Below are 11,707 nucleotides of genomic sequence, written 5' to 3' on the forward strand. Positions count from 1 at the left end.
TGAGTTCTAGGACAGCCAAGAACTACCCTTTTGCAGTACTTGGGATCACACTCGGAGCCTTGTGCATGATAAACACAAGGTGATAGGTACATGATGTACCACTGAGCTAACCCTCATCCCCCCAAATGTCCCCTTCCATAAAGGTGCATCAGGCACCCAAGGCTATACAAAGAAACTCTGTCTAGAAAAACAAAACAAAAATAAAAACAAAAACTATGTATGTATGTATGTATTTTGGGACAGGTTATTTTTGTGTGTGTGTGTGTAGCCCTGGCTGTCCTGGAACTTGCTCTGTAGACCAGGCTGGCCTCAAACTCACAGGTTCACCTGCCTCTGCCTCCCCAGTGCTGGGACTAAAGGCATACACCCAGCTAAAATAATTTTGGAAGTTTATTTACTATAAAGTAAAAAAAAACACACATACTATGGTTATGTGTGTTAAATGTGTGTGTGAACATTTGTATGTGTGAATGTGTGTGTATGTGAGTGAGTGTGTGAGTGAGTACACATATCAATGTGTATGTGTGAGTGTGCATATGAATGTGTATGTGTGAATATGTGTGTGTAAGTGTGTGTGTGTATAAGTGTGTGAGTGTGTGTGAATGTGTGCTGTGGACACAGGGAAGTGCATGATGTGATGCTCTTGTAGGACCTCTTTCAGGATCTCATTCTCTTCTTCCAGCCTGACTTCCAGGCACCACACTCAGGTCTCGGGCTTACTCCCCAGGTGTGTGCTGGGATTTCTATTTCAGGTCCTCATGCTTACGCAGCAAGTATTTTTACCTACTGACGTCACTTTATGTGCTTTTTTAAAAATAGATTTGGGGACAAAAACCCAGGACTTGGACTTGCTATACACTGCTGAACTAAATCCCCCACCTCATCCTGTGTGTTCTCTGATGACCCACTGTTTGTAGGAATGCCACCCAGACTTTTGCCTTCATCTTCAAAGTCAAGGCATCCTCTCTGTGGACAGACATGCATCTGCATCTAAGTGTGCCCCCTTTTGCAGTACTTGGGATCACACTCGGAGCCTTGTGCATGATAAACACAAGGTGATAGGTACATGATGTACCACTGAGCTAACCCTCATCCCCCAAAATGTCCCCTTCCATAAAGGCGCCAGTTGTCGTGGAGTAAGGAGCCTCTACTGACTTCAACTTAACTAACTACATGTGCAGTGACCCTGCTTCAAAGACGGTCACATTCTGAGGCTCTAGACGGTAGAACTTCAACATACGAATGCAGGGAAAGGGGGCACAGCTCAGCCTATGAGAGTATTTCACACATCCGGCTGCACTAATCCCGAGACCATAGTTCATTCTCATGCACAGAGCAGGGTCTGCTTGCTCTTCACCTGAAGACGCTGAGACTCAGCAAGAGGAGGTGACCTACCCGTAGGCATATAGCAACAGGACAACGAGACACTGGGACCTGACGCCAGCTGCCCCGTAGGTGTCTTCTCTCATGCAGACAGGTGATGCTAGCTGCTTGGCCTTAGCTTCCCGTGCAGTCTCTCTGCATCTCAGTGTTCTCATTTGTAAAGTGGACTCGGTACACTGTCAGCAACAAAATGCACCGCTCGGGATAAAGATGAGGCAGGCCCAGGGCCTTGCACGCAGTGCAGGCGACAGGAATAAACACAAGAGCGGCTGTGCCATAGGGCACGTCCTACATTCCGTTGCTTCTCAGCTGCTTTAGGGAGTGCCCTTTCCTGGCTACCTTAGTATGGGTTTTATTGCTGTGAAGGGATGCTGTGACCATGGCAACTCATAAAGGAAAACATTTAATTGGGGCTGACTTACAGTTCAGAGGTTTAGTCCATTGTCACCAGGACAGGAAGCATGGCCACATGTAGGCAGACGTAGTGCTGGAGAAGGAGCCAAGAGTGCCACATCTGGTTCAGTAGGCAACAAGAAGAGCGAATAACACCGGGCCTGGTTTGGGCATCCGAAACCTTGAAGCCCACCCCCAGTGACACACTTCCTCCAACAAGGCCATACCTCCTAATAGTGCTACTCCCTATGGGCCTATGGGACCATTTTCATTCAAACTACCACACTGGTTATATCTTCAGAGGAGGAGAAACCAAAGGGACATGCAGATCCCCACACTCTGACAGCTGGAGCTTCCTGACCCCCATGACAGGCTGCCCCTGAGACATGCCCCCAACGTTTGCTCTCCTTCTTCTTCCCTGAGCCAGATATAGCAAGAGAGAGGACAGAGGAAGGCAGCCTCCTTCCCCACATTTGGGATCCAATATTGTCTGTGCATGAGAGGTGGCTTTGAGCCCTTGCGATGCTGTGGAAAGCAGGAGAGTGAGCATCCTTAGCTAGAAAGAGACCCTTGAGAAACCATAGAAACAAAAAGAAACCCAGGGAATATGGGATTGGTTGGTCTCAAGGGGATAGTCCGAAGTGACTGGCGTGGTTCCCATGTCTTGTTTGTTTGAGACAGGGTTTCTCTGTGTAACAGTCCTGACTGTCCTGGAACTCACTTTGTAGACAGACCTTGCTGGCTTTGAAGTCACGAAGATCCCCTGTCTCTGCCTCCCAAGTGCTGGGATTAAAGACATGCACCAACACTGCCCAGTAGGTTCCAATGTCTTAACATAGCTGTGCTGATGCCAAAAAAAAAAAAAAAAAGAACAACAACAACAAAAAACTCAGGTGCTGGTGCATACCTTTAATCTCAGCACTCAGGAGGGAGAAGCAGGCAGATCTCTGTGAGTTTGAGGCCAGCCTGGTCTACAGAGAGAGTTCCAGGACAGCCAGGGCTACACAGAGAAACCCTGTCTTGAAAAAGCAACAACAAAAAGTTCTCAGAACTGTAACTGACAAAGGATGAATTCAACTATAAGCAAACTAAAACTACATATTGAAACATGTAGACCAGGCTGGCCTCAAACACCTGCCTTGTGTGTGCCGACGTCACAGATATGTGCCACCATACCTGGTTCTGGGGATCAAACCCAGGTCATCATGCATGCTGGGCAAATATTGCAACTAAACTACAATGCTTAAAACAAAAATTAAGAAACTCCCCAGGCCATATGGCATACTCTTGTAATCCCAGCGTTTGTGAGAGAAAGACAAAATGATCAGTAGTTCAAGGTCAGCTTTGTCTACACCCAAGGATTCCCAGGACTCCTGGATGCTCCAGAGACCCAGGTCCACCCTCATGTAGTAGCTTTAGCTGACAGGCATGGGAGTTGAGGTCCCAGAAGGACATGGGTGATATTGAACAGAGGTGGGTTTATGAAGGGAACATCCAGCAAGGCATGGCCAGCGAAACAAAAGGCATTTTGGAAGTCCCATCCGTGGAGAGCCAGGCCTTCCTCAGAAAAGCTGCTCTCAGAAGTTGGGTACAACGGATGGGGTCAGAGAAAAGAAATTCTATTTGGTCCACTCTCTTGTGGTCTTGACTACAGCAAATGTTTCCTACAAGTCAGACCCAGAGTCTACAGGGAATCTGGCACTGTAGGTCAGATTCTGTCTGGGTAGGAGTAAGGCAGGAAAGACAGGAGGATAGCACGGGGCGGGATGGTAGATAGAAAAACCTAAGCCACATGGGGAGAACACTTGAGGACCATTGCTGCCCCCACCTTCACCCCTGAGATAGCCAAAGATGTGCAGCTGGGAGTCTGGAACGGATGATGAATTAGTGGATGGAAATGCGGCAGATGTGTGAGGAGGGTCTGAGTGAGCCGCTTCCCAGGGCTCCCATCCTTCCAGGATATTAGGGACAATTTTCTGAGACCTCAGTCTGGGTCTTACACACATTGTGGACGTGAGAAGGGGTCAGGCTGGGTGGGATCAGATGCCTGCGTTAGTTGCTTTTTAGCTGCTAGGACCAAATATGTGATGGTTTGGGGGTTCATGCACCACGACGGGGAGGGCGTAGTGGCTGAAATCCCACGGCATCCACAGGCAGGATGTAGCACCCTCATCTCCCCCTTTTTATTTATCCCTGCACACAGGATGATGCCACACATACTGGGGACAGATCTTCCCTCTCTAGTTAAGACTTCCTGCAAACACCTCCATAAGCACACCCCGAGGTATGTTTCCTGGTGATTCTAAGCCCAGCTAAGTTAACAATGAAGGGAAGCCATCACAGAACCGCTACCAGGCTCTGGGGAACCTGCAAGCCCTCCTTCCCGGACACCTCCCCAAGATATGGGTCCCTGAGAACTGCCTTCTCCATCTGGGCTGCTCGGGGATGCAGATTGAGTTTCTGGGACTCGGCTAGCTGTCTGTTTCTCAGGAGATGGGAGGGACAGCTGTGTGCAGAACTAGGGTCTGTGGTTAGCACACGGGACACGGGGCACATCTGCAAGGCAGCTGTTGAATTCCTCCACGCACGCCTCCTGGTGGGAGGAGCGGAGAATGACCACACATATTTTAAAGCTGCCACGGAGACAGGGCTGGTAGCAGTTGGTGGGGCAGACTTCCCTCCTGCCCCCTGGCGGCCAGAGATGGGCCTGGAGCAGCGATAGGCACCTGCAGACGTGTATAGGAGTATTCTCTGCCTTTCACAGGGCCGGCCACCGTCCTGCTCAGCTTGCCAGCCACACTCTAGACTCACTACAGAAGGCGGCAAAGCTTTGAGGTCTGAGGGACAGCTCTCTGACTGGGAGGGAGGGTGAGGAACAGAACGGGAGGCTAACGGCCCAAGTCTGATCTCCTCCTCAGGGGTCTCTCTCGTGGGTCCTCTTCTGCCTTGAAGCAGACCTTGGCAGGTAGCAACTCTTGTTACTGAATTTAGCATGCCAGGAAGCCAAGCATTGCTGAAATGAGGGGTGGGGGCCTGGCTGAGGGTTAGAGGACAGTCTGTGATGAATAAAGAAGTCAGAGCCTCTTAAGATCCTTCAAGAGCCCCTTCATCCCAATGCTCCCCATGTTGGGACGCCATGGTCTGCCCTTCAGTCCCCACCTGCCTCCAGCATGTCCCAGCTCAGGTCCTGGTTTTACAATGCTCAGGAAAGGAAATGCCCTGCTCAGATAACCGTGTTGGCGCTGAGGCACTTGTTGGACAGTTCAGGAGCCCATTCTGGCACAGTTGAGACACAGGAGAACAGGTAGTGGGGTGGTTACCAGGAGAACCTGACAGCAGCATTGCTGATACCGACACACATATTTCTAAGGCATTGACACTGTCTTTACTCGCACAATCCTAGAGCTGTAAAGCCTGTGAAATCTCATCAAAGCTACAGCTCCTACGGTACTAATGAGCATCTCGGTGCCTCAGTCCCACTTCCTGGGGACCTCTGGTCCAAGGCCATCCTTCCTTAGGTATGCTCTATGGACAGCTTCCTAGAGGGGACAGGAATGTAGTACTGTGCACTGTCCATGGATAGACACTAAGGAAATCACTGAAAAAATAACCAATATGCTTGGATCTTAAATGTGCCCCCAAAGCACGTATGCTTCAGCCTTGGTCTCCAGAGAACGTTGCGGAGAGGTGGGGGCAAGTCTCGAGCTGGAGAAAGTAGGGGTTTGAGGCTATGCATGTCAGGGCCACAGTGCCTTCCACTCACCAGCATGGTGGAGCAGGTCTATTACCCCAGCATGGTGGTGCAGGCTATAACCCCAGCACTCATGGTGGTGCAGGCTATAACCCCAGCACTCAAGCACTCATGGTGGTTCAGGCTATAACCCCAGCATGGTTGTGCAGGCTATAATCCCAGCATGGTGGTGCAGGCTATAACCCCAGCATGGTGGTGCAGGCTATAACCCCAGCACTCATGGTGGTGCAGGCTATAACCCCAGCACTCATGGTGGAGCAGGTCTATAACCCCAGCACTCATGGTGGTGCAGGCTATAACCCCAGCACTCATGGTGGTGCAGGCTATAATCCCAGCATGGTGGTGCAGGCTATAACCCCAGCATGGTGGTGCAGGCTATAACCCCAACACTCATGGTGGTGCTGGCCTATAATCCCAGCACTCGGGGGGCAGAGGAGGCAAGTTAGGGTCTAGCCTGGTCTCCATAGTGAGCTCATTAAGAAAGTTAAAAGCTCTCGCTAAGATGACAACGAAGTCGACTTTCTCCACTTCCTGTCAGCTCTGTCCTAGAAGTCTTAGTCAATGTGGCAAGACGAGGAAAGGGCTTAAAACACACACAAACCAGGAAGGAAAAGAAAACTGTCCTTGCCTGTGGGTGACACAACTGTCTCTGTATAAAATACAAAACATTAAAGAAACTGGAACTGCTAACTGTTTATGAGACAGGACAGGAAGACTAGGAAAGCCCTGGGGAAATGAGAAGGGGCAAGACGACCCCCAACCTGCAATCCAGGGCAAGTCTCTGCCAGGAAAGAATTCCAACACAATTAGCAACTACTTGAGGCTGTCTCCCTTCCCAGTCGTGAGCCTACAGTTCTCTAAGAACCTCACCAAAAACTCCCATTTACAAGGAAAAGACATATCCAAAATCCCTTAAACAGCTCTCGTGGCTTCTGCCTTTTCTTTATCAAGTCATAATTCCCTCAAGGCCTCTCTAGAGTCACTTCATGTGTCTCCCATCAAAAGAGAAAGAAAAGGGGGAATACGGCTTAGCAACCATTTGAGATGTAACTTGAGAGTCAATTAATAACATATGGCCAATGCTAAGACAACTAACTACTTATATTTTTTGGAGAAGTCTGTTAAACTCCAGTGAGCATGTCTTCCTTCAGGTCTGACTTCTGAGGCTCCAGCCAGTTATCCCCGGGTTAGGGACCAGGGGAACCACTGAGTTTCAGGGTCCCCAACTTCATCTTTGGGCTTAGGGGCTTAGGCCCCATCCAGGGAGGAGCAGAGGGGCAAAGACCTTTAAGGAGTTCATCCAGCCCACTGCCGGAGGGTCGGCCAAAATCCCCAACAGAGACATAAGTGGTGTCGGAGAGTTGGGGAGTCACAGCGGCAAAGCCACGGTCGTAAACTACCCTGATAATTTTATGAATGCACACAAGTTGCCTTATGGTTAAAATACGGGCCACTAGATGATATGGCTATTTATTTTGTTATAACTTAATCACAGTGTGAGATAGAGACCCTTGGCGAGGTAGCCTGTTAAGGGCACTCCAGAGTCACGTGGCCACACTATTGCACAGCCCAGGCACAGGTCATATCTCCTAGCACCAAAAGTTCTCCTGCCCCTGCCCCAGGAGGCAATGCAGAAGGCGGAGGGCCTGAGCGATGAGAAGAAGAGAGTGGAGGGAGGGAAAAGAACCTCTGCAGGCAGCCATGTCTTAGTTGTTAACGGATCTAAACTCCAATGGATCTCCAGTGCCAGTACCTGAGAAAAGCAAGTCAGAGGAGACTGGGAAGATGGCGAGATGGGCACTCGCCACCAAGCCTGACAACTCAAGTTTAATCCCCAAGACCCACATGACGGGAGGAGGGAGCTGATTTCCAGGAGTTGTTCTCTGACCTCTGTGTGTGTGCTGTGGTACACACCTGTCCCCACCAACCAATGAGCAACTATTTAAAAAGAGCAGACGGCAGACAGACAGACAGACAGACAGACAGAAGCCCTGGCTGGGAATAGGCATTCTGCTGACTGACCTGGTGTGGTGAAGCTTGCCTCTGGCTTCAGAACCCAGGGCTTGGCTGTCACTGCCAGCTCTACGATGTGCCCACCCACCAGGGCTGGCTGTGAGGTGAGTTCGGCATAACCTCAATGTTCTCCCACAAAAATAAAACAAAGCAGAAACCAACCACACTTCTAGGGGACAAAGAAGAAGAGTCCTAACTGTACTGTCCTGTGAGCAGTGACGGGCAGGAGTGTGGATTGACTTTCCTGCTTCAGCAGACATCCTGAAGCTTGGCAGTGCTCCTAGAGTCCAAGCCGGTGGCCCTGAAGCCTGGACTGGGAAGGGAGAGGACAGTTCAGCCATGCGAAGCTCATCCATAAGAGGAGAGCCAATGATGAGCTCCAGCTGACGGCCTCAAATTCTCCAGCGGTTTCCTCGGGATGTGTCTGAGTTGCCAGTTCCTTTCTGCTGTCCTTTGTTGTTTCAGTTGGAAAGCCTCGCCTGAAGGGCCACTCTGTTCCCGAGGGGACACTCTGTTCCCAAAGGGACACTCTGCTCTTCCCAGGGCCCCTTCTATTGGGAACTCCAGCTGACTGCCTCAACAGGACTTCCCCGGCTGATTTCCACTGGGCGTTTTCTATCGATTCGTCTATCAATCTGTATACTTAATAAATTCATTCATTCGAAATGAAAAGATGGCCATTCTAGAACATTTCTCAAACCGTACAGCACATAATGGGCATAAGTAGGCTCCATGAGAAGCCATATTTGTTTTGAAGGACTGATTCTTATGAAAAATGAAAGGAGACTTATAGGACCACAGCAACACTGGTGGAGGAAGGAAAAATGACACCCACGACACCCAGGCGCCTACACGTCAACAGCTGGGATGACAAGGGAGTCTGTGCCCGTGCGCCTGCAGTTCTGCAGTTCCTGGGTGATGTGTAGAGATTTGGGGGTCTTTGTGCACTGTCTTTTCTGCTTTTTCTTGCTTGCAAAGACTGTTCCCTGATCAAGGTCACCGATACCGTCACAGGCTCTTGCTAGAATGTAAAACGTCCTCTGTATATCAGATGCTGTGAGATCAAGGGGGAGACAAGAAAAAGGAGGTGCTGTAAAAATCCAAGCAATAGGGAGACTTGCCCACGACTTGCATCAGGGGGAAAAAAGAAAGCTTGGTAGCTTAATAATGCGAATGGGCGGGTACTCTTAATATGCCACAATGGCCGCCACGTGTGCAACTTGGATTCAGCTCTTGTTTTGAGAAATGAAATAGGAAAGAAACCGTAGAGACTGGAGAGATGGCTCATCCATTCCCAACACCCATGAGGCAGCTCACAAGCATCTGTAACTTCAGTTCCAAGGGTTTCCGCGCCCCCTTCTGGCCTTTGAGAGCACAGGGCGCACACAGTGTACAGACATTACATGCAGTTAAAACACCCCTACACACAAAATAAGAGTAAATAAATCTCAAAATTAATTATAACAAAGAAACAGTGCATAGGTGTATAGGTGTGTGTGTGTGTGTATGTATGTGTGTGTGGTGTCTAGAGAAAGAGAGAGGTTGAAAGGGAGAAGGGTTGAAAGGAAGCTATACTTTTTAGAAAAGGTGGGGAAAGAGAAAAGTTTAGAATAGAAAACATTTTGTATAGTAAAATACAAAATGACTGAAGTTTTTTAAAATGGAAAAGGAAAGATAAAAAGAAAACCAAAAACCTTAAAGTCAAGTTACAGAAAGATAAAGTTATATGAGGGGATGGGATGAAAGATGATATATATCTGATGATTTAAGGTTATGAAAATACCTGAATCAATTCAAGACAACACTTGTAAATGCTGTCTTACCAGAATAAATCATGTATAACTAATAGAGATAACCATTTGGGGAAACTGAGTCATACCAAAACTCAAGACTAATTTTAAACTGTTTGGCTTTGAGACAGGGTTTCCCTGTGTAACAGTCCTAGCGGTCCTGGAACTAGCTCTTGTAGACTGGGCTGACCTCGAACTCACAGGGATTCACCTGCCTCTGCCTCCCAAGTGCTGGGATTCAAGGCGTGCGCCACTACTACCCAGCTTTTTTTTTTCTTTTTCTTTTTTCTTTTAAACTGTTTGGTTTTTTTGTCTGAGCATTATCCAAATGTCACACTGACATTCCAGAGAAGTTTCAGCATCTACCAAGATCTTTCGGAAGGTGAGGGGCAGGACTAGGCACAGTTCTGTGAGGAAGTGTGTGTATGTGGGGGAGGGATTGACATGCTAGGGACCGGGCCTTGAGTGCAGGCTCCACGGCTGATGCTCAGTAAGACTTTCTCTCAGCTACTTCATGGGTGAAATGGGGGCAGAGGCACTCTTCCCTGCATTGTTGGGGTACAGTTTAGAGATCATGAGAAAAGGTGGGTATTTGTACCAGGGATTTTGGTTTGGATTGGTTTGGCTTTTTGTTTTGTTTTTGAGACAAGGTTTCTCTGTGTAGCCCTGGCTGTTTTGAAACTCACTATGTAGACCAGGCTGGCCTCATACTCACAGAGGTCCCCCTGAGAGTGCTGGGATTAAAGGCATGTGCCACCACAGCCAGATTGGGAATTAATATTTTCATCTGCACAAATAGTTACTGAGGAGGGTGATTAGAAGTTAGGACCAAAGAGAAGGAAAACTGGCTACCGTGGGCTGGTAAAATGGCTTAGCAGGTTGAGTGCTTACAGCGCAAGCCTGATCGTCTGAATTGGGTCCACAGTGGAGGAAGAAACCTGCTGCGATTGCCCTCCTGGTCCACACTGGTGTGGCGTGCACATGCCTGAACACCCCCCCCCTCTCTCTCTCTCTCTCTCTCTCTTATCTCTCTCTCTCTTATCTCTCTCTTCTTCTCTCTCCTTTCTCTCTTCCTCTCTCTGTCAGTCTCTGTTTCTGTCTGTCTCTCTCTCTGTGTCTCTCTTCTCTCTGTCAGTGTCTGTTTCTGTCTCTGTCTGTCTCTCTCTGTCAGTCTCTTTCTGTCTCTCTCTCTCCCCCCTCCTTTCTCTCTCTCCTCTCTCTTCCTCTTTCTCTCTCTCACGCTTCCTCTCTCTTTCTCTCTGTCAGTTTCTGTCTCTCTCTCTCTCTGTCAGTCTCCTCTGTTTCTCTCTCTCTCTCCTCTTTCTCTCCCTGTCAGTCTCTGTTTCTCTGTGTCAGTCTCTGTTTCTCTCTCTCTCTCTCTCTCTGTTTCTGTCTGTCTATCTGTCTCTCACTCGCTCTCATTACTTTCGGGGTTGGATGAGAGCTGCTAGTTCCTGGTTCTCTTGGCTTCACTGGCTCTGACGTTCCCTTTGCTGTGTGACCCCAGCTCCAGGTCACAGAGGCGAGGTTGAGTCACAGTCTCTCCCTCACCCCTCTGCTCAGCCCCAAGAGGGGCCCACACATCTGGGGAAGAGACCCTGCCCTCTTTTTACTCAAGCCTTGACTCCTGAGGGAGACCTCCAGTTCCTGCCCTGCCTCTGTTGGGGGAGGGTGGCTTCACATTCCAGATCTCCAAGGCCAGGAGAGGGACTTTGGCTGGATTCACAGTTCCACCCTCAATGTCCCTCTGCCTGTGAACATGGGGCCCCATCCTGCCTTCCCAGCTGCACTGAGCCGTTTCCCAGTCCTAGGCCTGGTGGACAGTTTTCCTCTTTCCCACACTGTCTCCTTCCTGCTAAGGGCCCAATCGTGCTCCCTACAGGGGGCTGAAGGCCTGCCTGAGAGCAGTGTCTGAAAAGGAGGCTCATCCAGCCAGAGAAGGAAGGTCTAGGCATTTGGGGCCATGACCGGGTCTGGGTTAGAAGTGGTGAGTGGGGTCCAGGAAAGAAATGGATAAGAGAAGAATGGGTACTCCTGACTGAAAGTGACCGTCAACCATCTGTCAACCACTCCCCTCGATTCCTCTCCCCATTTCAAGTGTGTGTGTGTGTGTGTGTGTGTGTGTGTGTTTTGTTCAATGTATCCCAGGCAGGCCTCAAACTTGCTGTGTAGCGTTGAAACCTATGATCATCTTGCTTCAACTGGGAAAGCTGGGATTGTGGGTGTGTGCCCCCACACCGCTTTACACCCAGGATCGTGGGTATGTGCCCCCACACCGCTTTATACCCAGGATTATGGGTGTGTGCCCCCACACCGCTTTACACCCAGGATTGGGGGTGTGTGCCCCCCCACTTTACACCCAGGCTTCCTGTATCCC

This window comes from Chionomys nivalis, chromosome 1, assembly GCF_950005125.1.
Source record: "Chionomys nivalis chromosome 1, mChiNiv1.1, whole genome shotgun sequence".
Classification (NCBI taxonomy): Eukaryota; Metazoa; Chordata; class Mammalia; order Rodentia; family Cricetidae; genus Chionomys; species Chionomys nivalis.